The sequence below is a fragment of the Varanus komodoensis genome, unplaced genomic scaffold (assembly GCF_004798865.1).
Source record: "Varanus komodoensis strain SLA01 unplaced genomic scaffold, ASM479886v1 scaffold13_3, whole genome shotgun sequence".
Classification (NCBI taxonomy): Eukaryota; Metazoa; Chordata; class Lepidosauria; order Squamata; family Varanidae; genus Varanus; species Varanus komodoensis.
Genome location: NW_025335409.1, coordinates 6597451 through 6622627, shown reverse-complemented (window position 1 = coordinate 6622627; position 25177 = coordinate 6597451). Strand labels below are relative to the sequence as shown.

Sequence of the window (25177 nt, the reverse complement as noted above, 5' to 3'; positions counted from 1 at the left end):
GGAGGTGAGGAAGAATGGACTTGGGCAACAGTGGTCTGTGGGCCTTCAGCTGCTTGCTTTTGGAGGGGGAAGAGTAGAATGGACTATCTCACCCACCAGCTATCTCACTGTCATTGCCTCACATTAAGACTCCCATTCTGAAGGGAAGACACTAATATGGAACCATCACCAGAACAGACTCATGCACCCTATTCATTTTTTAGTGTAATTCATAAAGGTGAAGATTTAGTCATAAGAGTTACTGATTATGAATAAGGGTGTCTAAAGGGAAAATGGTTTTGGAGCAAGATCTGGAGTCGAAACATATTCTAGATAGATTAACTGAAAAACTGATTTTGATGATCCGACATGGGGTACAAATTACCCGAAGAATCGGATTTGGATTTGGATAGCAAATTGCCTTGCCTTTTCTGAAATTTAAATTCTATTAGTTATTTCTAAAATTACATGTATAAATAAAAATTAGCACATGCAGATCTTCTTTTTGGGTAGTGCAAATCCTTGCCATACACTTAAAGAAACATTCTTGATCATGGTTACACTGATGCATACTCATCACATTTTAAATGTCACATACATTGGCAGGGATAAATAAGCTTAGCCAGAAGTTTCCACATACTTAAAGTATTTTATTATCTTCCACGTTAAGTTCTGTCAAATTCCCAGTTCTGTTAATTTTCTCCTACTCTGTGTGGGCTTCCAAATGTCATGAAACATGACTCTGAGTAACAAAGTACACTCACATTCAAGGCAAGTACGTTGCAGTGAATGTGAACAGAGATCACATTCGACTGTTCAGTTCTAAATTCTCCCTAGGAAAACTATCAGCAGAGGTTTAATTTTCCATAAAGTGTACCAGACTCAGAAAATTCTACTGGTATCTCTGTTGATAACTGTGAGATTGGTAGGATGAAGAAAATTCTTTCAACAGAAACTACAAATATTTCATATGGGTAGCTGGGAGTTTACACTGTAACCCTTGGAGCTACTATACAATACCCAAATTATCTGCTCTAGCAGTCTATTAAATATATTGAATAAAGCTGACTGATTCAGCACAATGTGTCAACTTTTTATTGTTCATATCAAAATATGAGATTTCACCAACAATATGAAAAATATCTACTGGTCTAAATAACAAATACATCTACTTCTCTTTAAATAAAGTTAAAGTGGATATATTCTTATGGTGTGTCTATCATAGTTTCCAGCAAACATTTAAATACTTATAAAGCTGAACTTCCTCAAATAGGGAGGACTGCCAATCTGAATAAATACATAAAAAATACTAACATTAAACATGATCAGTCAGTAGTGATCAGCTTCCTGGAACCAGTGTGTTGGTTAATCAGCAGTGTCTTTGACATCGTTTAACATCAATCATTCTGAAACCTGATTATCAAGCAGATGCATAGCTGAAATACTTAAAGTACTCAGTAGTAGTGGTAGAGTTCAAAGAGTTAGTGCCTTTGTTGAGCTGCCTTCTCCTTTGGACTCCAGCAGGAATGCTGAATGCTGCCAGCTCTGTCCACAATTTTACTAAGAAGTCAAGGTCTCATCACAGGTTACATGGCTTTCATCTACATGTCATAGATGAAATCATGAGAAAAGAGTATACAAGTTAAGCCCTTTCTCCTAAAGGGCTTGATGGTGCAAGCAACTTCCAATCCCCACACACCATGTATTCTCATATCACATTCAACTAAATTACACTGGTAGAGCACAGAATAATTAGCTGTTTGAACCATAGGACGTTTTAACAAGTAAAAATTGTGCTGTTATAACTTCTAATCAAAACCTTTGGTTTGAATTTGATTCGAAGGAGAAGAAGAGTGGGTAATTTGCACTAGATGCTTTTGACACGCAGTGTTGGGAAGTGCAAAAAATGCCAGAGAACTTTAAAAGAATTAAAGAACTATGGAAATACATATATATGGTAAGGAAAATACTTAGAAACAGAGAAACAGAGTGAGTCAGAAGGGTCCTCCTGGGCCATCTAGTCTGACCATCAGGTCCAGTCGGCTCCACTCATCACATGCCTGCTTCAAATGCTACATTTACTAAACATTCATATTTACTCTAAGAAAGCCTTATAAGTGCATTAGTACAAAATACAGAAACTCAGGATGTGATTCTTGCTAGCGCTAACCTTTTTTGTCCCTCTGATTTCAATGAAAGAACTTCTCACATGCTTGAACAACAAAATACAAGGAGTCAAACACGGTACCCAGCCTGCTCTTGCATGTCACTAGGTAACCAGATGACTTCCAGCTGTTTTGGATTGCAACTCTCACAAACACTGACCACTGGTCATGCTAACTACTGAAGCTTATGTTAAGTAGTAGTTCAAAACACCTGGCGACTACTAGCCTGCCCATCCATCCATTTATATGATGTAAAACTTCCACAGTAGTTGATAATTAAAAATGTACACTGACGTGTAGATTTTATATAAATATATATTACATAAATATTATTTGCTAGCTTTACATTCTTCCAGTCTTTTTTCCAGGCTTTCTTTGACCTGCTTATAAGTTCCACATTTAAAAAGTTAAGCCTCCACTCACAATCTTTAAAGCTTGGCAACAATAAAAACCCTGTTAATAACAAGTGCAATTCAGAATCATTAGGATTCAGTAGGGTTTCCCATTTACTTGGGATGTGAGATTGCTCTTAACGTTATAGTCTACCTAAGGCAAAGATCCTGCTTTTACTAAATGTGGATTATGCTCATAAGCAGGAACAGTGGAGCCCACAAAATGGAAATACACTCAGATTGCTCCCAGTGAATTCAAGACAGAGTGAACACACATTGGTGAGGAGCAGCAAAACTAATTATTCATGCCAGCACTGCAATTGCTGATGTTTAGATGCAAGGCTCAGGTTAGTCCCTGGTTCCCACTTCCTCCCCAAGAAGGAGCTTGTATAGTTTTTCTTTTTGTATTTGTGACATAATATATTATTATGGCTGCTCTCACACTACAATGAAGAAAAAGCACTTAACAAAGAGCTTTCTTTTTCCTTATGGGATGCATAATGATGTGCCTCCCATGCTACAAATACCAAGAGCACTAAAGTACCATTAATCTGTGAGAAGCTACTGGACTCCAGAAACTGTCATAATCAATATCAACTGTCAGAATATACAAGGCAGCTTTCCCAGCAGTTCCAGCATCTCTTCTGACACAGTTAATAAATCACCATAAAAGGCACAGCGTCAGTCACTATACAGCTTTGTCATCCAGAAGAGAGCACAAAAGGAAATCAGACGTGAATGAAAACAGCTATGGTTGCACGGAAATACGGGATACAAGCCCATTTAAGAGAACTTTATTTAATCCTACAACAAAGATTGTAGCTTGTTGTTGTTTTTTAAATTCAAAGTGAAATTGCAAAAAAGAAAAAAAAATAGAGGTGGGGGAAGGATTTTATTTAAACTGGGGAGTGCGACAATCACAACCGTATGCATTATGGGAGAGCTGGCCTTCGACTAATTGCTATGGGCCACAGCATGAGAGAAAATCATATGCTAAAAAGAAAATGTTAATTAAAAACAGGAAGGCACCCATACTTGTGAAAGAATAAAATGCCTGTTCTGAGGAACTTAGCTAGAATGAAAATGCAATGAGCTAATACGATGTAATCCTAACACTTGTTGCAGCAACAATCTTCCTTATGAGGGGGTCAAATGCTTTGAGCAATGATATTGCAAAAGCGTTGCAGGGATGCCATAATAGTGCTGCAAAAAAATAACATAAAAATCTATGCTTAAAAGCAGTTTGAGAGGTCTTAATAAAGTCATTAAAACTGGGAGAAATTGATAATAACCATAACTCAGATCTGAACTAGAGGAGGAGAGCCAAGTTCAGTACATGAGGAGGAGCAATTTGGGGTTAATTTCCCTGAGGGCGTCTCTGTTGCCATGGCAGCCAGTATTTCCCACATTCAAGCCTCAGTGGGGATTGCTGTAGTTTGTCATTATGGGCTAACTAGGTGAGGGTGCATTGTTGGGATGGTTAACAAGTTACTCTGTTTTGGGGTTGTGAGGGGCTTTTCAACTATCCCGAGAATCCATACTTGCCAGGTCTGACATAACGATGTACTGCAATGTCCTCAGCACCATGGCTTGAATATTCAAAATGGCTGGCAGACACAGTTACAAGAAACCCAACAGTGGCTTCTCATTATGTGTGAACTCAATTCCTGTTTCCTAACAAACAATCCTGTGCACAAGGACCTGACAGGAATCCTCAAAGAACTCCATAGGACTTACTTCTGAGTAAATGTACACAGGCATTTACTGTAAAATCATGAATTATCTACACCACTGAGATAAAAATTGCTATAATTTCAGGGCAATTGGATACAAAAACCTTTTCAATGAGAGCACTTGAATTTAAACATACTTAATGCTCCTGTGGATATACATTCAAAGGAACCAGTGTACTGAATAAAGGAATGTTACAAACCCCATTAAAGCATTCTCAGATTTTACTGGGGAACGGGGAAGATCTGGACCTAGTCCATACTCGGCCATGAAGTTCATGACTATGCTCCAGAACATATTCCTGAACCAACAGATGTGAAAAAAACAAACATTCTTAAAAATCAAAAGCAAGCAACCAGCTCAAGGATACAATTATAAAAAAAATTAGGAAAGGAAGTCTGATGTGGAATGGTCTTTATCACTTAATACCTGTTCCATTTAAGTAACTCATAGGAAGATGTGTTGCGCTTTAACACCCTTTGCAAGCTCTCATCATGGATCTTTAATTGACATCTTTTTAAAGATGAGGCAGCTGCCTTCAGTGATTATGACCAGAGATCTACGAAGCCTCATAAAAGGGAGTCCAATATTTTGGCTTTCCACTTACAAGGTATCACTGAAAAACCAAAATAATGTGACTAAATTAAGAACATTACCTCAGTAAAGAAGGACAGTCTGGAAAAGGAAAAATATTTCCTATGCTGTAAAGAAAGGGCAGGAGTCAATTCCTTTGCCACAGTCAGGAAATACCAGCTAAAAAACCCAGTTCTTTACATTCCCTGTATGGGATACAACTATTGGATTTCTGTATCTTTCTAAAACCATCAAACCTGTTCAAAAATGGGACACAGACTGTGTTCTCTGGGTACAAACAATCATCAGGAAAACTAGCTGGATTCAGGTTTGAAAATCCTCATGCTTACAAAATCGAATGCTGATTCCCAAGAATATTGTCTCCTCCACTACTCTAACTCTTCATTTTAGCCAATATCTAAAAAAACACAGTAATGGCTGATGACATTAGAAACTCTGTTTTGAAGTTTGACTTTAATAGCAAAAGAGTTTAATTTCTTCCCCCACCCCAGTCCTAGTTGGATTAATCCTCAAATTGCTAAACATATTCCTCATTCTACAATAATTTCAAGTACGATTCACCATAGCCCCTTGCTCTTTAAAGACTAGTTTACTTAAGTTAATCTGTTTGATTGTGGAGAGAAGCCTGAAGTCAGCTTACCTTCAGTCTTTCTATACATTATAGTCCTTCCTCCCACACTTCTTTTTCATGCTTCAGTTTCTTCCCTTGTACAAACCATAGTTCGCCATTATTTTCAAACTTGAAAAACTAGCTCACCCAAAGCACTGCTAGCTCACCCAAAGCACTGCTTGCAAATAAGAAATTCTCTTCAAACCATGGTTTCCAATTCTAGGTTAAAAGCAAACTATGGTCTGTACAAGCCATCATTTGCCTAGTCTGTATATAATGGCAAACCATGGTTGCAGAAAGCTGAAAGTGAGTCAAGGAACTGGAGCTCACAAAAAGTGAAGGGAGGAAGAAGGCAGAACAAGCAGTCCATGCCTGGTGGCCAAATGATGGTTTGATTGCTAACCCTGAACAATCTATATGATTTCAAGTATGTGGGTGAATTGCCACAGTATTGTTGTGGTTTTCAAACTTTATTTCTCCAGGGAATACTGTCCATACTGTCTAGATACACTTGCAGCTCAAGTCAAGAAACTCCTGCAAATATATACGCTATATAGTCTGGGTAAATCCAGTTCCTACAGAATGCTGATCACATGACTACTGGGCCCCATTGTTGTCTTGCACATAACACAGGAGAACACACTCCAAACCACCCTCATGGTTCCACACTGCAGCAGAGGTCTGTAACATTGGCAAGCTATCCTTCAAGGAAGCCTTTGGTTGCATCCAATGGTTTCATTTTGCCTGAGGAAGGGAGCCTCTATGGATTACCCTTCGCTCCACATGTCCCCCAGACCTGCTGCACAGCATCACAGACCCTCTGAAGCAGAATGCACTGGGGGTTGTACAGGAAAGGAGAGAGTGGAGAAGGCTTATCACACAAGAAAAATCCCATTTCGTGAGTGAACTTCTGTTCTTGCAAGGTTTCTATCCAACCTTGTTTTTTCCATTGTTTTTCTTCTTATTAACAGTGAGCTTGAAATGAAGCTAGCCAGAATGGTCTGAAAACTAATAATTTAGGTAGGCTTTCCAACTGTGCTAACGAAAGCACATGCTAATATAAAAAAAAACCATTTTGGAAGACACTGTCCTGCTTATTAGCTGTAAATTCATCCCCATGCCAACATGCCGATATTTAAGTACAAGTCATCATAGATAAGGAATTAGGTGTTTTTAATCCCACACAAGAGTCTGTAATGAGAATAATCTTTAACTACACAAAAACTACCTTCACTAACCTCAACAAATAACACTGTTTGGAAAAACAGATAATTTAAGTCAATGTTGTTTACTTGATCACTGTAGCCTTAAAATTAATTAGGGGATAGATAAGTCTAGATCTAGGCTCTAGATAAAGCGTAAGTTTGTTCCTCACAAATGCAACTGACTTGGTGCTCACTTTCTCTTGTTGCAAACTATTTCGCACACAATAACAATAACAAAAGAATGCATAATGGCTACCTTCCCAGTAAAAATGACCCTGGGTCACCACAACTCTGTTTATCAATGCACCACTGCATTCTTTGCAGCTCCTGCTACCCCTAAACTATGTGCCGATAAGGACAGAAGAGTTCTATCAATGGGAACGTATCTAACTCTTTTCTTCCCTGCCCCCTGCCCGGCTTCCCCCAGTTCCTTTTCTTGCGGTCAAATAAGGAGCTGCATTCCAGGGCTTTCTCTGCCGCTGTGCGATTGCAGCTGCTGCCTAGCAGGACAACAGTTTCTTCGCATCACCCCCTTCAGCCACTGTCAGTCTTGGTTTACAGCCTTCCCCTCCTGCCGACCTGTCACAAAGCAGCCACCTCACTCAGTCAAATGGGTTTTCTCACTGGTGTGTTAAACAAGGTGCGGGCTTTAAAACATCTTCTCATTGTCAGAGTCCTTGTCTCTGATCCATCAACTGACCTTTGATCCGCAATTACTTCAGAGGTGCCCGAGGTCTCCAGAGCCACCTACCGAGCACGTGGTTTGAAGAACAGAGAAGGATGTGCTTATCACTTAAGATGGCAATTACCAGAGGTTCTTCGGGGTAAAGCTCCCCACATCCTTTCCCTTCCAACAAGTGCTTTTTACAAGTAGTAATAGCATATCAAGGAACTGTTTCTATGTTGAGAACATAAACCTGGCTTGCAAATCTACCTATTCTGTTAATCAGCTGATTATTCAGTACTTGATTACTGAATGTGTGAATGGTCTCCACTGGAAAACATTTCAGTTTATTTGTTTGAAACATTTCTATCCTGTTTTAATCTGAAACAGAGATCTCAAGACAGCTTACAACCAGAAATGTAACAGCACATTAAAATACAGTATCTATAAAAAAAACAGTGAAATAGTTTCAATTTTGTGATAAAACAATTGACCCTTAAAATTCTGGGTAAATAAAAATGTTTTGGCCTGGTGCAGAAAAGAATGGAGTGTCAGCGCCAGGTGCACCTCTCTGGGGAGCAGGTTCCAAAGCTGGGGTGCTACCACAGAAAAGATCCTACCCTGGATAGCCACTTTTCTAACCTCCTTCAGGGATCCTGTAGAAGAACCTCAGTGGGAGATCTGCAGAGTTCAGGCAGATATATATGCTGACACTGGACAATATGCAAGTTCCACTTACCGCTCATTTACACAGACTGCACTTAAGGATACCAAGCAACAACTGAACTATGAACCAGCTTGATGGGTTTTGCCTCCTCCTCCAATGTATCAGGACTTTTGACATAAGATGTGTACTTGTTTATAGCATGGATGCAATGTGGTGTACAGTGTTAGCCTGAGATTTTGGAGACCCAGATTCCATACTGCACTTCATAGTCCCATGAAGCTCACTGGGTGACTTGGGCCAGTCACTCTCTCTCTCAGCCTAACCTACCTTATACAGTTCTCATGAGACCAAGCAGAGGACTGTGTAAACTGCCTTGAGCTCTTTGCAAGTGCTCAAGGGGGTAGGCACAGCATTTGGACGCAGCCTCCCATCCTGGCTCTAATAAATCCTAAACCTAGAAGGCTTCACCAGGGTTCTTGGGTCATGCTGATGAGATTTCTGCTTCCTGTTTGGGCACAATGTAATCTGCATCCTGTAGGAGTAGAGGGTGCTGCTAGCAAGTGAAAGACTAAGAAACATCTTTGTATTTATTTATTTATTTATTTATGTTATACCGCTGAAGAGCCAAAGGTTCTCAAGCTTCACAATACCATCATTCAGTTAACTAGGTAGCATTATGTTACTTTGTGCTTTGTCAGCTATGCATTGTGACACATTCTTTTAATGGCACAATCTGAAACAGCTCTAACATTCATGATGGACTCATAAGCAAGTAACTCAGCGCTACTTCAAACAGGAAAGATTCAGTCAAGGTGAAATAACAACTCATTAATGGCTAAGTGAACCAAATCTTTTTGCTCTGAAAATTATTCAGTTGGTTTGGGAATCTTTGTGGGGACAGGGTACAAACAGCTAACAGGGAGTCTGAAATCACTCCTGAGTTCTGAATGTTGTAAGAGCAGAGAGCAAGTAAAGGAAATTAGATAGGCATAAAGAAGCAGAGGTGTTAAGATATGATAAACTGTATTTACACTGCACAAAGTTTTACAGTCAACTGTGCACTGAAAAAACCTGGACACATTGCTGACAACTTGCAACTTCTTTAGCTTTTAATGCTCAAAGAAGAAGAAATAGGCTTTGCAGGAGTAATTATATACCACAGAAAAATCCAAAGTGGAGAATGCGCCTCATCATAAGGAGCCAAATAATTTCATCTCATTTTGCTGTACTAGTCCCCCAATGGCATACACATATTCAACCATGCACAGATGCACACACAGACACCATGAAAACCGCACAGAGTTAGGGAAGAAGCATGAGCAGGTGGCCTAGGCAGTGTGGATCAGAGGGACTAAATCCAGATCCAAGAAGAAAAATCCAGTGCGTGTGTAGCCTGAGCACAGCTAGGAACCCGCATCTTCAAAATTTACCACAGAGTATCTATAACCACAAACAGTCTCTCTCCTGCTATCCCATGCTTTGCTCACTTACTCAAAACAAGAAAAGAGCTAGAAGGGCTACTTAGCGACAGAAGCAGATTAGTTCACCTTGACTGAATGCTGAATAATGAGGCAGGAAATATAATGAATGGGTCTATTTGTGCAAGAAGGAATTATTCTCATCACTGAGGTTAGCAAGAGCAGAACTGAACAAAATTCTTAATTTCATTTCATTCTGTGATTAAGACAGTTGGCAGACCCAACGGATTTTTTTTCAGAGCTTCAACCCACAAAGCAGTGCAATATCCCCTCAGTAATGCAAACTCACATGTTCTGATTAATGATCTAAAGGTCCAACTTTGCCTTCACTCTCCAGAATGACTGCCCGGTTTCATGCTTTGAGTCAGAGCCCGCTGAAATGCACTTTGAAATCCAAATCCCTCAAAGGCATGGGAATCTCATAGAACAAGTATGAATAACTTGAACTCCTGAAAAGCTATCCACTCATACAGTTACAAAAATGACTCCTCTACTTTCCAGTTTCCCTCTGGAAACTGCTGCTGGATCCTTTTGTTGCTTTGTAGATGTAATTTTAAAGTGTAAAACTTTGTTAACAGGTGGTTTAGTGCCCTGAAAAGGTGGCACACTGTCATTTCAGAATACAATAGCCCATTTCCCATATTTATTAATTAAATTCATATCCCACCTTTTTCAGGCAAGGAACCCTGGGAGGCTTTACATGCCCCTCTTTTTCATTTCTTCTTCATAACAACTCTGTCAGGTAGGTTAGACTGAAAGTCACTGACTGGGCCAAAATCACACAGTGAACTTCATGGTCAAGTGGGGTCTAATACCTAGATCTTCTGAGTCCCAGTCCAACATTCAAGCTTTTCAACTTTTTTTTTAAAGTAGTACTTCGTTTGCCCAGAAATGCTAGAGGTGGGGTTTCTTATTATTTATTTGCTATTTAAAGTAGCTTAACCCATTCCTCATCCTAAGATATCTGGGCAATACCCAAACCATAAAACACAATAAAAACAACTGCAGGCATAAAAATAGCAGAGCAAACTAGCACCACATTGTAAAAACTCTGTACAAATATTATGTTTTAATCTGGTGCTGAAATGATAGCAGTGTCAGTGTCAGTCAACCTTCAATAAGGTAGCTATTTCAGAGAATGTTCTTTGCTCTGTTCCTACACAGTGAAGTTCCCTTGGCAAAAGAATGCAAAAAAAAAAAAAAAAAAAAGCCTCTCTTGGCTGCATTTGTGGGAGCCTCATCTGTTGCAATTCCAGAAGGAAACAGACAGAATCACACTCTCAGAATGAGAACAACAGTTCTGCTTGTGAACAAAGTACATGTTCTCCACATGCATTATTTTCTTCTAAAATCATGGGGAGCAGGGGACCAAGGGCAGCAGGAAATTTAAGAGCACTAGGTGCAATTTTGGCAACAGTGGGGCAGAGGGAGGTTCTGGAGGTTGCCCACAACTCCCATACATTTGGGGCCCAGAATGTTTAGAGCTTTAAAGGGAAACACAAGCACAGTAAGGTAGGATCAAAAGAGAACAGGCAACCGAAGTTAACTCTTGAAGAACCCATGTAATCCAAGCCTATCTTGCTGTACCAGTTAAAATTCTAATGCGACATTTTGCTTTAATTGAGGCTTTCAAGATGTCAAGAGCAGCCCCATGTGCAAATTATTGGTGTCACTGAAGTTTGCTATAGCAAAGATCATCGTGAACAGACCGTCTGAGCCCAGGAAATGTCATAGCTGACACCTAACCCAAAACAGATGAAAGGCACTCTGTGCCAGCAAGCCCAGCTGCACATCAAGGGACAGTGCTGGATCCAGAGATGCTCACAAGTAACATCAGGAGGACAGAATCTAGTGCCATCTATTAGCCACAGCATCTCCTTCTTCACCTTAAGTTCATTGGCCCTGATCCAGCCTATTGCTGACTCCAGACATTGGCCCAGCACCTGCTCAGATGACATAGTCTGAGGCAGTGGAGTGCCATCAGCATGGCAATGGCACTTCACCCAACAGCTTTATGTTGATGTTTAAAAGTTTTGTTCATTGAATTTGGGGTCGACGTTTGGCAGATTCAGTGCAACCAGTGACAAATGAAGTACTTGATTATATTTGGTACATGCATTGTTGGTACATCTGTATATTTCAAATATGAATACTTGCTCAATGCCACCTCACCGTCACACAGGCATGCCTATTTCTTAAGGAATATAAATGCAATATCTTCCTTAAGGACTGAGCAACTGAATCAAATTTGTTATGAACTTTCCCAAGAACATGCTGAATTTCCAAGTACAAATCCCAGCTTGACCACCTCTATACTCCTGGGAAGTCTAAAGTGGGAATGTTTGCAGGAAGAGGAAAGATGTAAAACACAAAACAATTTTTCCATGAATATTGGCACACCAGAATTTAAACTGCTTTCCAGATTCAGGACAGTGTCTTTCAAGTATGGACTCCAGTTAAATTTCCACACTAATTTTCAAGAGGAACAGCAAATTACAAGCATTATGCAATGTAATGTGCACCCTACAGACTGTGATATTAGAATGAAAGTTGGTGTTCACATTCAGGAGAACATAATTATACATTTCACATTGATGTCTAAGCCCAACCTTCAAATCAGTTAGGCACTAGTTTTATCTCATTGTAATTTCCAGGGGAGAACATGCAACAACTTCCCTTGGGGTCCACTGGAGTCTTGGGGAGTCTCACCAACTTCTCCTTGAAGCCTGGTGATAAGCCATCAACTTGGTTATGAGGAAAAGACCACTGCTATGGTGCTACTATTATTGTTGCAAAAACACGAATTCTGATTTTTTAAAAAAATATCTTGTATTTTAGGATTGTAATTGTTGTGAATCACCCAGAGAGCTTTGGCTATTAAGTGGTACAGAAACATACGAAGTAATAATCATAATAACCAAATAAGTAAATAAATAGTTCAGAATTGTGGGGTGGTGATGGAGTCTTCCAGAAATCCCAATATAAAAACTCCTGTTTCCTGCCAGTAATAGCAATGGGGATGCTGCAGTGTCTTAACCATGCCATCCTCTTAGCAGTGCCAACATGGACATCATTGTTTCCCTGCTGCTAACAGCAAACAACAGTCTGAACCAGGCTCATGGGGTGAACAGGTGGGAGACGCTTTAAACCTTGCCAATGCCCAGATGCCTCAGCAAGCAGGGAGAAGATTAAATTTCCCCATCTCTCTGTGGATATTTGGATGGGTGCAGACCTAAGTGTGTGTGTGTGCGCGCGCGCGTGTGTGTACACGTGCACGCGTGCATGCATATACATGCATGAGTGTGCATACGAGCCTGCTCATGTGACCCCCAGTCATCACTTCATGTTGTCCTTGCAGTCAAACAGATTGCCCAACCACATCTTATAGTAATGGTTTAACTTACTGAAAACTTCAGAATTGGACCACAGTAGAATGAATATATAGGGAGGGAGGGAGTTGAATTCCAGTCTAGTTATCAAGCTCTTTGTGAGTATCTTTATATCTTCAATGACTGCACACAACTAACGAAGGAAAATACAAGTTACACATTTTGTCACTAGTGAAAGCAAATGACAGAAAGCTAACCTCTGTGGCCTATAAAAGCAAGCCCCAAAGAAAGAAATGCATGGCTGCCAATATTGATGGACAAATGTAAGTGTTCCCAAATTGAAAACTGTAGGAGTTGGAAAGGCCTACAAACTTTCATCATGCACACTACAAACATACCACAGATGAGTAGCAAACACCAAACAATGAAAAAGACTCTGTCTGAACTTTTGGACAATGAACACATTCACATCACAGGTTCAACCTCTTAAATCGAGAAGAGATTCATTAAGGAAAACGTGGGATAACTGAAAGCATTTCATTTATTCCAGATGGTGGGGGGCAGGGGGAGATCTCAATTACACCTGCTTAAATCCAGCGTAAGCTCAAGAGTATGTTCAATGGACATATGAATTTACACTTAATAACTAAGATCAGAATGCAGGTCTTCTCATGTTTACAAGCCTGAATAACATGAGATAGAGTGGAAAGAGCACCTCTTAATACTCCATTGCTCTAATTTCTCTTCTTAAAGCCTTTGCAGGAATAATCAGAGGTACTCCAGCAAGCTGCATCTAGTACCTTTAATTAAAACGTCTGCTTCTGCAAAGCTCTGTCTCAGCCTGATCACTATGAGTTTAGCTGCTAGCTTTTCAAAGCAGGGGAGAGGAACAGATGTATGTTTTGGGAGGAAAATCAGGACATTATCACAAAATGCATACTGAGACCAAACAACCAAGAATAAATATGTGACATCTAGTGAAGAACTGGGGTAAAGGGAGAATGTTTTAAACAAAATAAAATGGAGCAGTTGAGAGATTTAGTTGAGAGATTTCTGCTAGTTTATGACTCTCTGTGGCAGATTTTTCTCCTTGATCTAACTATGGGGTATTCAACACAAAGTACTGTATTACTTTACTCTGTCAAGGAACCCATCCTGGAGAGAAATATTTATTTATATTAGGCTATTATATTAGATACCTGCAATATCTAGTGAAATGAGATTAAACCTCTTCCATATGATGCTTCTGATGAACAAGTACATCTTGGCATTACCCCCAGGGACTATTCACATGGCAGACCTCTCCACCATGTCTTCAAAAACTATTAGAAAAAAAATCACTTTTCGTGACACTAACTTCTGAACTTACCACATTTATTCATTTAAAAAAAGTGATTCTCCCTTCTTTCATCATGAAAGCTTCCAAGGCAACTGACAACATGAATTAAAACAGCGAACATAAGAGTAAAACTACAACACAAGCAGAAAAAAACAACCGGCAGAAGATGTAAGAGTAGAATTATCCCAAAATCAAAACAGCAAAAAGGTATCAAAGAACATAAATAAAAACAGAGTTATCAAGAGAGTAAAGTAACAGCACACTAGACCAATCTTTCTGCTCTTAAAAAGGGGCAGGTAAAGTCAAGCTGCCCCTCAACAATCGCATGCACTTGCCCAGTGGTGTGATACCAACTTAGTGGCTGAATTTGGTTAGTTTTGAGGCCAAATATTATGTAGCAAACATTTTACCTAGTCTAGTTCAAAGGTGTCAGCCTCAAGAAGGCATGTGCAAATGTTGTCTATAAACTCCTTTACAGAACAGTGTTCATAACTAAGATATGGTCTGAATTCTCTCTCTCTCTGTATACACGTGTGTCCACTTACATGTACATGTTGGACTCAATAGGTCCAGTTCTTGGCATGCTCAGTTCAATTAAGCACAATATGGGAGAAAGACTGAAGCGGTAACTTTACTCTCAAGAATAAGTTCAATTACAGCAAAATGACAATCAACCTGGGAGCATGGCGGAGCCCCCTTTTATACACTGTATGACCAGGCAGCAGGAATAGTTGACTACTGAGTTGAAATTCCCACCAGGATTCCTGGTTGACACATTTGAATCCATGTGATCTTCATGCAAACCTGGGAGGCTGGTCTGTCTGAGGTGGAGGTTTTCGGGCCGGGAGATTGCTCAATCTTCGGTTGTTGGCAATTCTCTTTTGTGTGACTGTGCTGTAGCTTCTCTATTGTTGTGTTTCTGCTTGGGACATGATTTGCTGGCTTCTGTCTAATGCCAGCCAGCTGGCTATGTCCTACATACATACAAGAACACTGTGGAATTTAAACTGATAGTATATTCTTTAGAGAAGCCATTGAAATAATGATCAGTTACGTCATCTGGCTGCAAAACCTTTTGTTGAGATAGTCACAATGTACAAAACAGGCAGCAGGATTGTACATTGCTTTCTTTCTGGATGACGGGCTAAAGAATGTGATGAGAGACATGATATATTACCTTGTAAGAGGACATATCACTCATTGTTGTCAACATACAGGAGCTATTGATTTCAGCAGAAAGAATCTGTAAGTTCATTACGGGCCAAAGAAAAGACACTGAAATGGGGGTGGGCCATGTGACTTTTTTCACATTTGATGGCAAATGGGAAAGGGCAGCTGAGAATTTACATCAGGAAATTTTATAATGAATAAATGATGCTTTTGCATTTAAGAAAACAAGTGGTGTTTGCTTGGACATCCTTATTTACTAAGGAAACCCACCAGTGTCTTCATTCAGGATCCTCCAACTCTACCCTACTGATCAGTTTATCAAATTAGTATTCAGCCATTATGAAGGTCTTAGGATCTCTTGGGACCTTTTCTTTTTCAATGAACTCGTACCGGCAGCTCTGATTGCTATAGAAAAGATTCCTGTTGGTGCTGAAACATTGTGGATTCCAGCTATTGTTCAGTGTGGTGGGACTCAGACCACATTTCTGCCTTGCACTCTGTCCTTTCCACAGGTTACTGTTACTGATCCTTCGTCACTCCCCCCATAGCAACCATTTTGTAGAGGTTCGCAGGACAAGTCCATAACAGTTGCTCTTCCTCATCTGTACCAGCCATTCATGGTAAATATAGCATGAAAAAAGGTGTTGCGGGGAGGCTTCCCTACTTGCATTGTGGGGCAATTTTTTCCCTACCATATGCAATGAGAAAAGTGGCTATTTACAAGTCTGGATGTATTAAGGGAACAAAGGAGAAAATCAGTTGAAGATTTACAGCTTTCTTTTATGCTACACAAGGCAACCACCAACCACTGCAAGTATGCAGCAGATCTTTATTTAAAAATTCGGTATATTCATTTTCAGATATACAATGAATAATATAACACATGTAGGTGCAATTGGATTGACACCAGTTCTGTGTAGAAGTAGGAAAATAAGTGCACTTACTCTGAGTATTGTTTTCAGATAAGTCCAGCTCTTATCAAAGTGATCATATTCACAGCATTGACTTTTTTTTACACAAATCAAATGCCGATAATGTAAAGCTTTAAAGAAAACACTGATAAGAGCCAAATATGTATGCATGTTGACATATGCGATTTAATGATGTTGGCCTTGAGCTCCTATGAAGTGGGTGGCTGGCTCTGATAGTTGCTCTTCATTTTAATTTCCAACAGTGCCTTGAAAAGATGACACTTAGGGGGCACTGTGGATAATAAAAAAGACGGGTAGCTCATAGCCACCCAGCACAGAATTGCAGCAGTGCTGTCCCCACTGCTATTGCCACCACCAAATTAAACCTACCTGAGGAAACACCAATACAGCAGGACCCCCGTATCCGCTAGCTCAGTTACTGCATTTTCATTTAACCCCATGTGCCCTCGGTCCAAAAGAGAAGCCGTAAAGCTCCATAAAGTGCTTCCTTCAATTGAAAATCCCCAATTTAATAGGGGAAGATTTTAAAAAATTGCATACTGAGGTTGCTAGGATTTATGGTAGGAACGAAACTTCTATCTGTGAAACTGTGAAAAAAGAAATGCATATGTACAGTATATAGTATAAATAGTGTTTGCCATTATCCATGGTTTCAGGCATCCACTGTGGGGCTTGGAACGTATTCCTGTGGATACAGGGTCCTGCTAGTCCTGCTATATAAAAAGGGGACCACCCAAGAGCCCCTTCAGTTGTGTGGCAACAAATATCTGCTTACCTTAAGTTCCATCAATTTCAATGGTTCTATAAGTAGGGGCAACATGGGATATAACCCTTTGATAGGCTGGCCCTGGAAGGAAATGTCTGAACCAATCAAGACATAGTAAGTAAGTTATGGCTATTTCCATACTGGAACACCTCTCCTAGAAAGTAAAGGATTATTCAGCCATAACCAACAAATTACATCTAAAGAACACATAACCTGAAGCACGACATACATTTTATTTATTTAAACCATTTCTATGCCGCCCCATTCGCAAAAAGCCCCGGGGCGGCTTACAAAACAAATATCATTCGCACAATTAACCTTAAAAATTTTGGAGACATTTCGGCACAATATAAAACCCAATAAATAATCAATTAACAATTAAAATAACTTTTAAATACAAAGGTCTTGGCCTGGCCCTCCTCCGGGTACTCACCCTCCTAATATTTTTCAAGGAGGGTTCCCAGAGGAGGACCTCTGCTGCCAATCTCAAGGGGCAGGAGGGCATATATGGACACAAGCGCTCCTTTAGATAACCAGGTCCCAAACCGTTGAGGACTTTATAGGTGATAACCAACACCTTGAATTGGGCCCAGACTTCAATGGGGAGCCAGTGAAGCTGACAGAGGACTGGGGTTATATGAGAACAATGCCCAGTCCCCGTCAGCAACCTGGCAGCTCTATTTTGCACCAACTGAAGTATCCGGACCGTCTTCAAGGGCAGCCCCACGTAGAGTGCATTACAGAAGTCTAATCGGGAAGTTACCAGTGCATGTGTCACTGTTGCCAGGCAATCGTTCTCCAGATAGGGACACAGCTGATGGATCAGCCAAAGCTGAAGGAAAGCGCTCCTCGCCACCGCCGTCACCTGAGCTTCTAATGACAGTTCTGGGTCGAGGAGCACTCCCAAGCTGCGAACGCTGTCCCTCAGAGGGAGTGCAACCCCATTCAGGACAAGGTGCAGGTCCCTGACCCCGAAGCCTGACCCGCCTACCAACAGGACCTCCGTCTTGTCTGGATTCAGTTTATTGGCCCTCATCCAGCCCATTACCTCGGCCAGGCATCGGTTCAGTACTGCCTCACCTGGATTAGTTGAAAATGAGAGGCAGAGCTGGGTATCATCAGCATACTGATGATTCCACAGCCCACACCACCTCATGACCTCTCCCAGCCGTTTCATGTAGATGTTAAATAGCATGGGGGACAAAATGGATCCCTGCGGAACTCCATGGCACAGCTGCCATGGCGCAGAGCCACAGTCCCCCAGCACCACCTTCTGGAATCAGCCATTGAGATAGGAGCGGAACCACTGCAAAGCAGTGTCTCCAACTCCCAATCCCGCTAGTCTATCCAGAAGGATACCATGGTCGATGGTATCGAAAGCCGCTGAGAGGTCCAGAAGAACCAACAGGGACACACTCCCCTGTCCTTCTCCCTGTACAGGTCATCGTACAGGGCGACCTAGGCAGATTCAGTACCATACCTGGGTCTGAAGCCTGACTGAAATGGGTCCAGATAATCAGTTTCATCCAAGAGTGCTTGGAGTTGTCCTGCCACCACCCACTCTAACATCTTGCCCAAGAACGGGATGTTGACCACAAGTCTGTAATTGGCGGCCATCTCTGGATCCAGGGATGCCTTCTTTAGGACTGGCCGGATTACCGCTTCCTTTAAAGGGCCAGGTACCCGGCCATCCCTTAGGGGCAGGTACCTGGCATTGGCAACCTCCAGGATCCAGGTCCCTATCCCATCCTTGGCTTTCTTGAGTAGCCAAGATGGTCAAGGGTCCAGTAAGCAGGTGGTAGGACATACTTGTCCAAGCACCTTGTCCACATCATCAGGCTGCAACAACTGAAAGTCATCCATCAATTTTGGACCAGACGGCAACACTGGCACCTCACCAGATGGTTCTGATACACACTGAGATTGTGAAAATGTATTTTGGGTATATTGAAACTGATTTCAAAGATGCACCTGTTTATTCAATACAAAATATTAGAATGACCAGAGGTTAAGCAAATATTCATTCTACAGAAACATCTAAATTCAACTGGCCCGGCAAAAACTACATTCATTTGTGTCATGTGCCTTAAAACTCCATATTCTGTCAATCTTATCCTGTATTAACAGAAGCATAGTGCTCAGATTACAGAGCTGAGCATGGTTGTTCTGAACAGACATTTTGGAAAGCTTTCATTCACGGGGTTACCATAAGTTGGAGATGAATTGATGGACATAACAATAAATGTCCAGACCAACGTTATGTGAGCATAGGAAATGCAGTCAGTCCATTGCTCCAGCTAGTCCAGCAGCTTTGCACAATGTCAGGAACAGCTTAACCTGCTTCTATGCCTGCCCTGAGTAGCTTTCAAGAATGTGACAAAGCTAGAAATCAGTCCACAGACTTCTGCTGCTCACATTTTTAAAATGTTATTTATGATGTTTTAATTTATTGTTGTAAGCCGCCCCGAGGCTTCGGCGAATGGGGCGGCATAAAAATGTTTTAATAAATAAATAAATAAATTTGATCCTACACTGTTATAGAGGTCAAATGGTCTTTGGCTCTATTTCCTGCACTTGGGGAAGCCCAGGAATGGACCAGGTTGCTCTTCCAGGGGAAGGCTAAGAGTTGGAGCTTCCAACTCCCTGCTTGACTCTGCCTGGGGCCTGCAGTGCTGGGCCTCCCCCTCTTCTTCTTCATCACGTGCATGGAGATTCTGAATCAAGCCTGGGAATTCAAAGGATGTACTCTACCACTTAGTGTATGCATCTGAAGAAGTACTGTGACCACCTCTAGCAAATACATCTTAAGAAAGATATATACAAACTTGAGTGTGTTGAGGGAGTATGGCTAGAATGGTGAAGGGTTTGTGAAGAAGAGTCCAAGAAACCAAATATGTTGAGCCTAGAGAAGAAATAGTTAAGGGGAGACATAATAATGGTCTTCAAACATTTAAAGAGCTATCACACAGAAGATGCAGCAGGCTTGTTCTCTGTTGCTCTGGGGGTGGGCTACAGCCAATGGCTAACAGTAGCAAGAAACCAGACTTCTACTACATATTAGGCTTCTACTACATATTACACTTCCCAAGAACTGTTTCTGAGCAGAAGAGACCAGATCAGAAAGTGAAGGGTTCTTCTTTACTGGAAACACTCAGTCAGAAGCTGGGCAGCCATCTGTTAAGGACATTGTAGAACTTCTCACACTATAGATCATGCATTGCACATAGGGTTGGACTAGAGAACACCTGAGGACCCTTCAGAACTCTACATTGGTGCATTACTACGATTATCAATATATGCCTAGAACTTGGTTCAGGTTGAGAGGCAATACACACAAAGCACAAAGACTGCACTGACATCCCCTCTTCTATTAATGCCTTACAGGAGCAGCTCATAACATTTTTCGATTATGAACCCACCAAAAACGTTTTTAAAAATCATCTGGAAGCCACACCCAAGTATAGAGAAACCTGTGTTTGAAAGACTGGATCAGGCCAGCAGGCAGCCAGCTCGTCCCAAGCTTTTAAACATGGAACTGCAAAAGACCTTGACAGCCAGCCAGCTAAAATCCACCCCAGCAAAGCTTTCCTCAGGCAAAAGGCAGTCCAGTGCTGAATAGCCCCTCACCTGCAATGGGATAGTTATGAAAGTGCTGTTAGGGTCTGCTGTGCCCCAGCCTTATCCCCACGCTCTCCACAGGGTGTGCAGCCTTACATCTGAGAAGGCTGAATCAAAGGAATTGCAATTGCAATTACTGCTGTTATGGTTTTATTCTTTTCAATTAATGTTTGTGTGTGTCTTTTAACGTTTCCTTAATTTTAACTTTTGTTGACCACCCAGAGAGCCTCAGTGATTGAGCAGCTTGGAAAGGAAATAAATAACAAAATAATAAGAGATTACAGGAGTGTATGAAATTTAATGTAGCGCACATCTAGATTGATTTAATCTAGTTCTACTTCCCCAACTCTGTCTTAGAGCGACCCATATTTTCCGTCTTTCTGCTATGCCTACTACACACCTTCTGCGCTTCCTTTTCCTTACCTACAATTTATATAGAAATAGCCTTGTTCGTCTACTGTAGCAAAGATGGCAAAGCATCTTGGGGCACCTTAAAAACTAAGAAGTTTATTATGGCATAAACTTTCCCGGACTAGAGTCCACTTTATATAAACCTGAAACTCTCCACAAGACTCCATGCACGTGATGAAGTAGGCTACAGTTCAGACCAATATTAATTTGTTATTCTTTAAGGATTGCAACGCTCCTTGTTTTGCTGCTGCTTTGTTTATGTGTCGCAGGTACTTCTAATCAATATGTTCAGGTTCCTACTGTACCTTTTCCAGCATGCATATGCAAACAACAAGATTTTGTCCTTTCTCTTGACTTTTGGACATTCTTTTCAGTCACCACTGTGTTTGTTTACATAAGCATTCAGCTATCAATAGAAACTCACAGACCAAGTCACTGTTTTACTGAAACACCTTTCAAGGTCAGTTTGTCATCGATCTTACTGGAAAGGTCCAACTGGAAACTACCCAAAGGCCCAGAACAGCAGTGTGTGCACAACTGGAAGGCATGCCACAGCTAAAAGATCTTCATACAATACAAGTCGAAGGCCTAAGCCAAGGGGTTACCAAGACTTCAGCAGAAGGGAAGTTGTATCATAACCACACTGTAAGCCAGCAAACTCTATTGCTGCTGCTGGTTTAAGGTGAAGCCAAGGTCAATTTTTAAAGGTGAAACTTTAGCATATGCTCTGGGCATACGTTAACTACAGAAGGAAAGAGAAAGCAGCAAACACGGTTTAGTGGTTCTATTCCCAAAATCAAGTAAGATGAAATCCATTCTGCAGATTTTCAAAAATGTAATTAACTGGCTGTGCAATTTGCTTAATATATATGTTGTGTGGCTCCTTCTGCAGAATGTGTAATTTTCTGTTCTTTTTTTCCCCTGTTCTCTCTCTTTTTTGAACTCCACATGGAGATAACCAAGAAAAAGGAAAACAGCACTGAATGATGGGAACAGTGTGAGCTGAATAATTCATACCCACAGCTCCTGAAATCTGCATAGTAATCATCGCTCAGTTTGTCATACCTTCGGCACAATGACCCTAAGGGCTAGAAACTTGGCGCAGTTTACAACGAAAACCAAGATTCCCCACATTCTATGCATGCCAAACGATGCTAGAAGAGGTCAGATCTTGCACAATGTGATTCAGATTCCTAGACACCTACCCAGAAGCAACAAAACCCTTAAACTAATTTAGAAGTCCACATGATGGATTATACTTTCACAAAGCAACCATAGTTGTCCTGCTCTACAGAACTGTTTCTGCTACAATACTGTGAAAGAACTGTATTTTTAAAAAACTGGTTTGGGTGGTTATACAGTAGTTAAAATACTAATGACTGACTAATCCAGTAAAACATTTGAAAAGTAAATGATGCACCACTCAAAAAGCAGCAGTCAAGCAAACCCAACTGCATAAATACATAGAACACTGAAAGTTAAAGCTCCTGTATTTTATTTAAATATTTAAAAGCTCACATGTACATACATGCAAGCACTTAACTGACATTACAAAAGATATTTTCATGGTGTGGAAAGCTGGGAACGTATTGAATTCTGCCCATAAAATAAGCCTACGGCAGGCTGTGTCTCAACATCACCTTTCATAAGTAGTTGCTTTTAAACACATGCACATGCACACACCTCTGACTCAAGTATGTGTCAAGAATTTTATCACCAGTGAAAGATTTAGGAGCTTGGATTTTCTTTTTACATAGGCAAATACCCAATTTGAGGTGGGGGTGCTTTTTTGAAGTAGAGAATGGAGCCAATAATATTGCCGAACTCTCCTCTCCCTGCATCAACCTGTTCACTCATCCAGCAACTAATATGAACATAGCGTAATCTTGCATTTTTATCTGATCCACATAAAATTAAGACATAAAGTCTTTATAATTCTAGAGCTGAGAGGAAACAGCTGTTATCTCCTTCTAGGATCTAACAAGGAAGTAACTTATGGTTCACTAAAGTATGTTTAAATGAGCCCCCAGGATCTATCCTTGTAAGGAGAAAATAATATGTAAAAGAAAAGCAACTTTTCTTTGTTTTATTGAACTTTACTGTATCCTGAACAGATACTCATACTTTTCATGCAGGCAGAATCCAGTAAAGTGATAGGCAATCACTTTAATTGTTGTTCAATAAATTGTTGTGAACGATTCAGAGAGCTTTGCTTATTAGGCAGAATAGAAATCAATCAACTGATCAATCAATCAAACAAACAAATGAAAAACTAAAACTACGTTCTTGACAGTAGGAACGACTGAACTCAATGCAAATTAACAGCAGAAATGCTCATGATTGTGTAGGTTCAAATTATGAATTCAATTTATCGTTTCTGTAAAACTAAAATCATCGAAGTCAATGTTCTGGAATGGAACTGTTAGAAAACTGAGTATGATCCAAGAATCAAATGGACTAGTCAAGATTCAAAAGCTGGCAGAGAAATCATTCAACACAAACCATTCCTGACACATGTATCATGTTCTCTTACAAACTTGCAATGGATTGGCCTGGCTCATGCATATTGGGAAATCACATTTCCCATTATGAGATCCCAAGAACATGTTCCTGGATTTTTAGTTGCAATGTCTGAACCTAGTAGTCTGGACTGTTGTGGGCTTAACAACCCAGTGTTTGAACCCATGGTTTGTTCTGGGATTAAAACTCTGGGTTGCTTAACCCTCAACAACCCAGAATGTTAGGTTTGGACATGAGGCCTAACAACCCAGGTTTCCTGGGATGCTTGGCCAAGTACAAAGCAGAAGCACACAACAGCAGCAGTGAGTATGTGGCACCATAACTCATGGGTTTTTTAACCCACAGATTGCCATTACATGTGAATGAATTCATTCTGAAGTCAGTGCATGCCAACTTAGCTCTACCAGTGGCAGTCACCCATCTGTACTGATATTAAGCTTGCATCATGCTGATGTTAGGACATGTACCAGTATAAAGAATGGTTAGATGACCTTGGCAATATGCTAGTATTGTAAAAGCCAAATTTATAACGGTCACTCTAAATTTGTCCTTGAAGGAAACGATGACAATGACTTTTACCATTAATTAAAATCTTTGAGAAATCTTTGTACTTCAGCTCTGTAGTTTTTAAGAATACGTGAATGTAGCTATCATATCAGCATACTGGCACATATGAGTCATTGTCACAATATCAAGTTCTCTTTCATTGTCATCTCTACCTAGAATGCATGGCATTGTCAACTTGTCTTGTCATCTTGTGCTCACACTTGAATATTATGCATTTTTGACACAATAACTTTTTAATAAACTCATTACAAACAGCCATCATAGCTAATAATGTTTTATTAGGACAAAAGAATATTAAAAACTGGTATCTCCTTGAATCCCCAAAGATGGTACCAATCACCTCCTGTAAGGGCCCTTATGTGAAAGGAACTGTCCTGACAGGTGAAGGTAACAGTACCGTTGATCAGTGTCAAACAACCAGCTAAGAGTTTGATAAAGATATATAGTGGTCTTGGAGCCCTCCACTTGCCATGTGACCTGCCAGCAATAGCCAAGCAATCCTGGCTGTTCAACTCCAGAAAGCAATGCTTGCTTCTTTTTCAGACCTGTGGCCTATGGAGTAATGAACTAATGGTGCAATCCCATGCATATTTAGACAGATAAAACTCTCAGCATTCCCAGCATGGTTGGCTGGAAGGACAGTGAGACTTGTAGGCCTTTCTTCTGTCTAACCAGGCATGGGATTGTGCCTTAAATTGAATTAGACATGTTAACAAAGAGGAGAGACATATAATATGGGGATACTGCACTTAGCATCAAAGCCAGCCCACACAACACACACATGTCAAACTCCATAGTACTAAAGGCTGGTCAGTTTATTGCTGCACCTGATGCACAAAATCAAAGATGCTCCTTTCCTCACCCCTGTGGTAAAATACTTAATAATGAACTGAATGAACAATATGTTTCCCTTTCATAGTACCCTGAATTAATTGCCTCATTCTACCCAATGGAAGGGTCAGGTCTGTGAGCAGCAGCCTTACCTCTATAATGTATAATCCTACACTAATGGGAAACAGCATGCAAACTGCTGTTTACAC

General features: G+C 40.6%; 1 protein-coding gene across 5 annotated transcripts in view; it reads right to left on the bottom strand.

The window, feature by feature from the left end:
• CELSR1 (cadherin EGF LAG seven-pass G-type receptor 1) overlaps positions 1 to 25177 on the bottom strand; it is a 184989-nt gene that overhangs the window by 113422 nt on the left and 46390 nt on the right. The gene's annotated exons all lie outside the window — the stretch shown is intronic.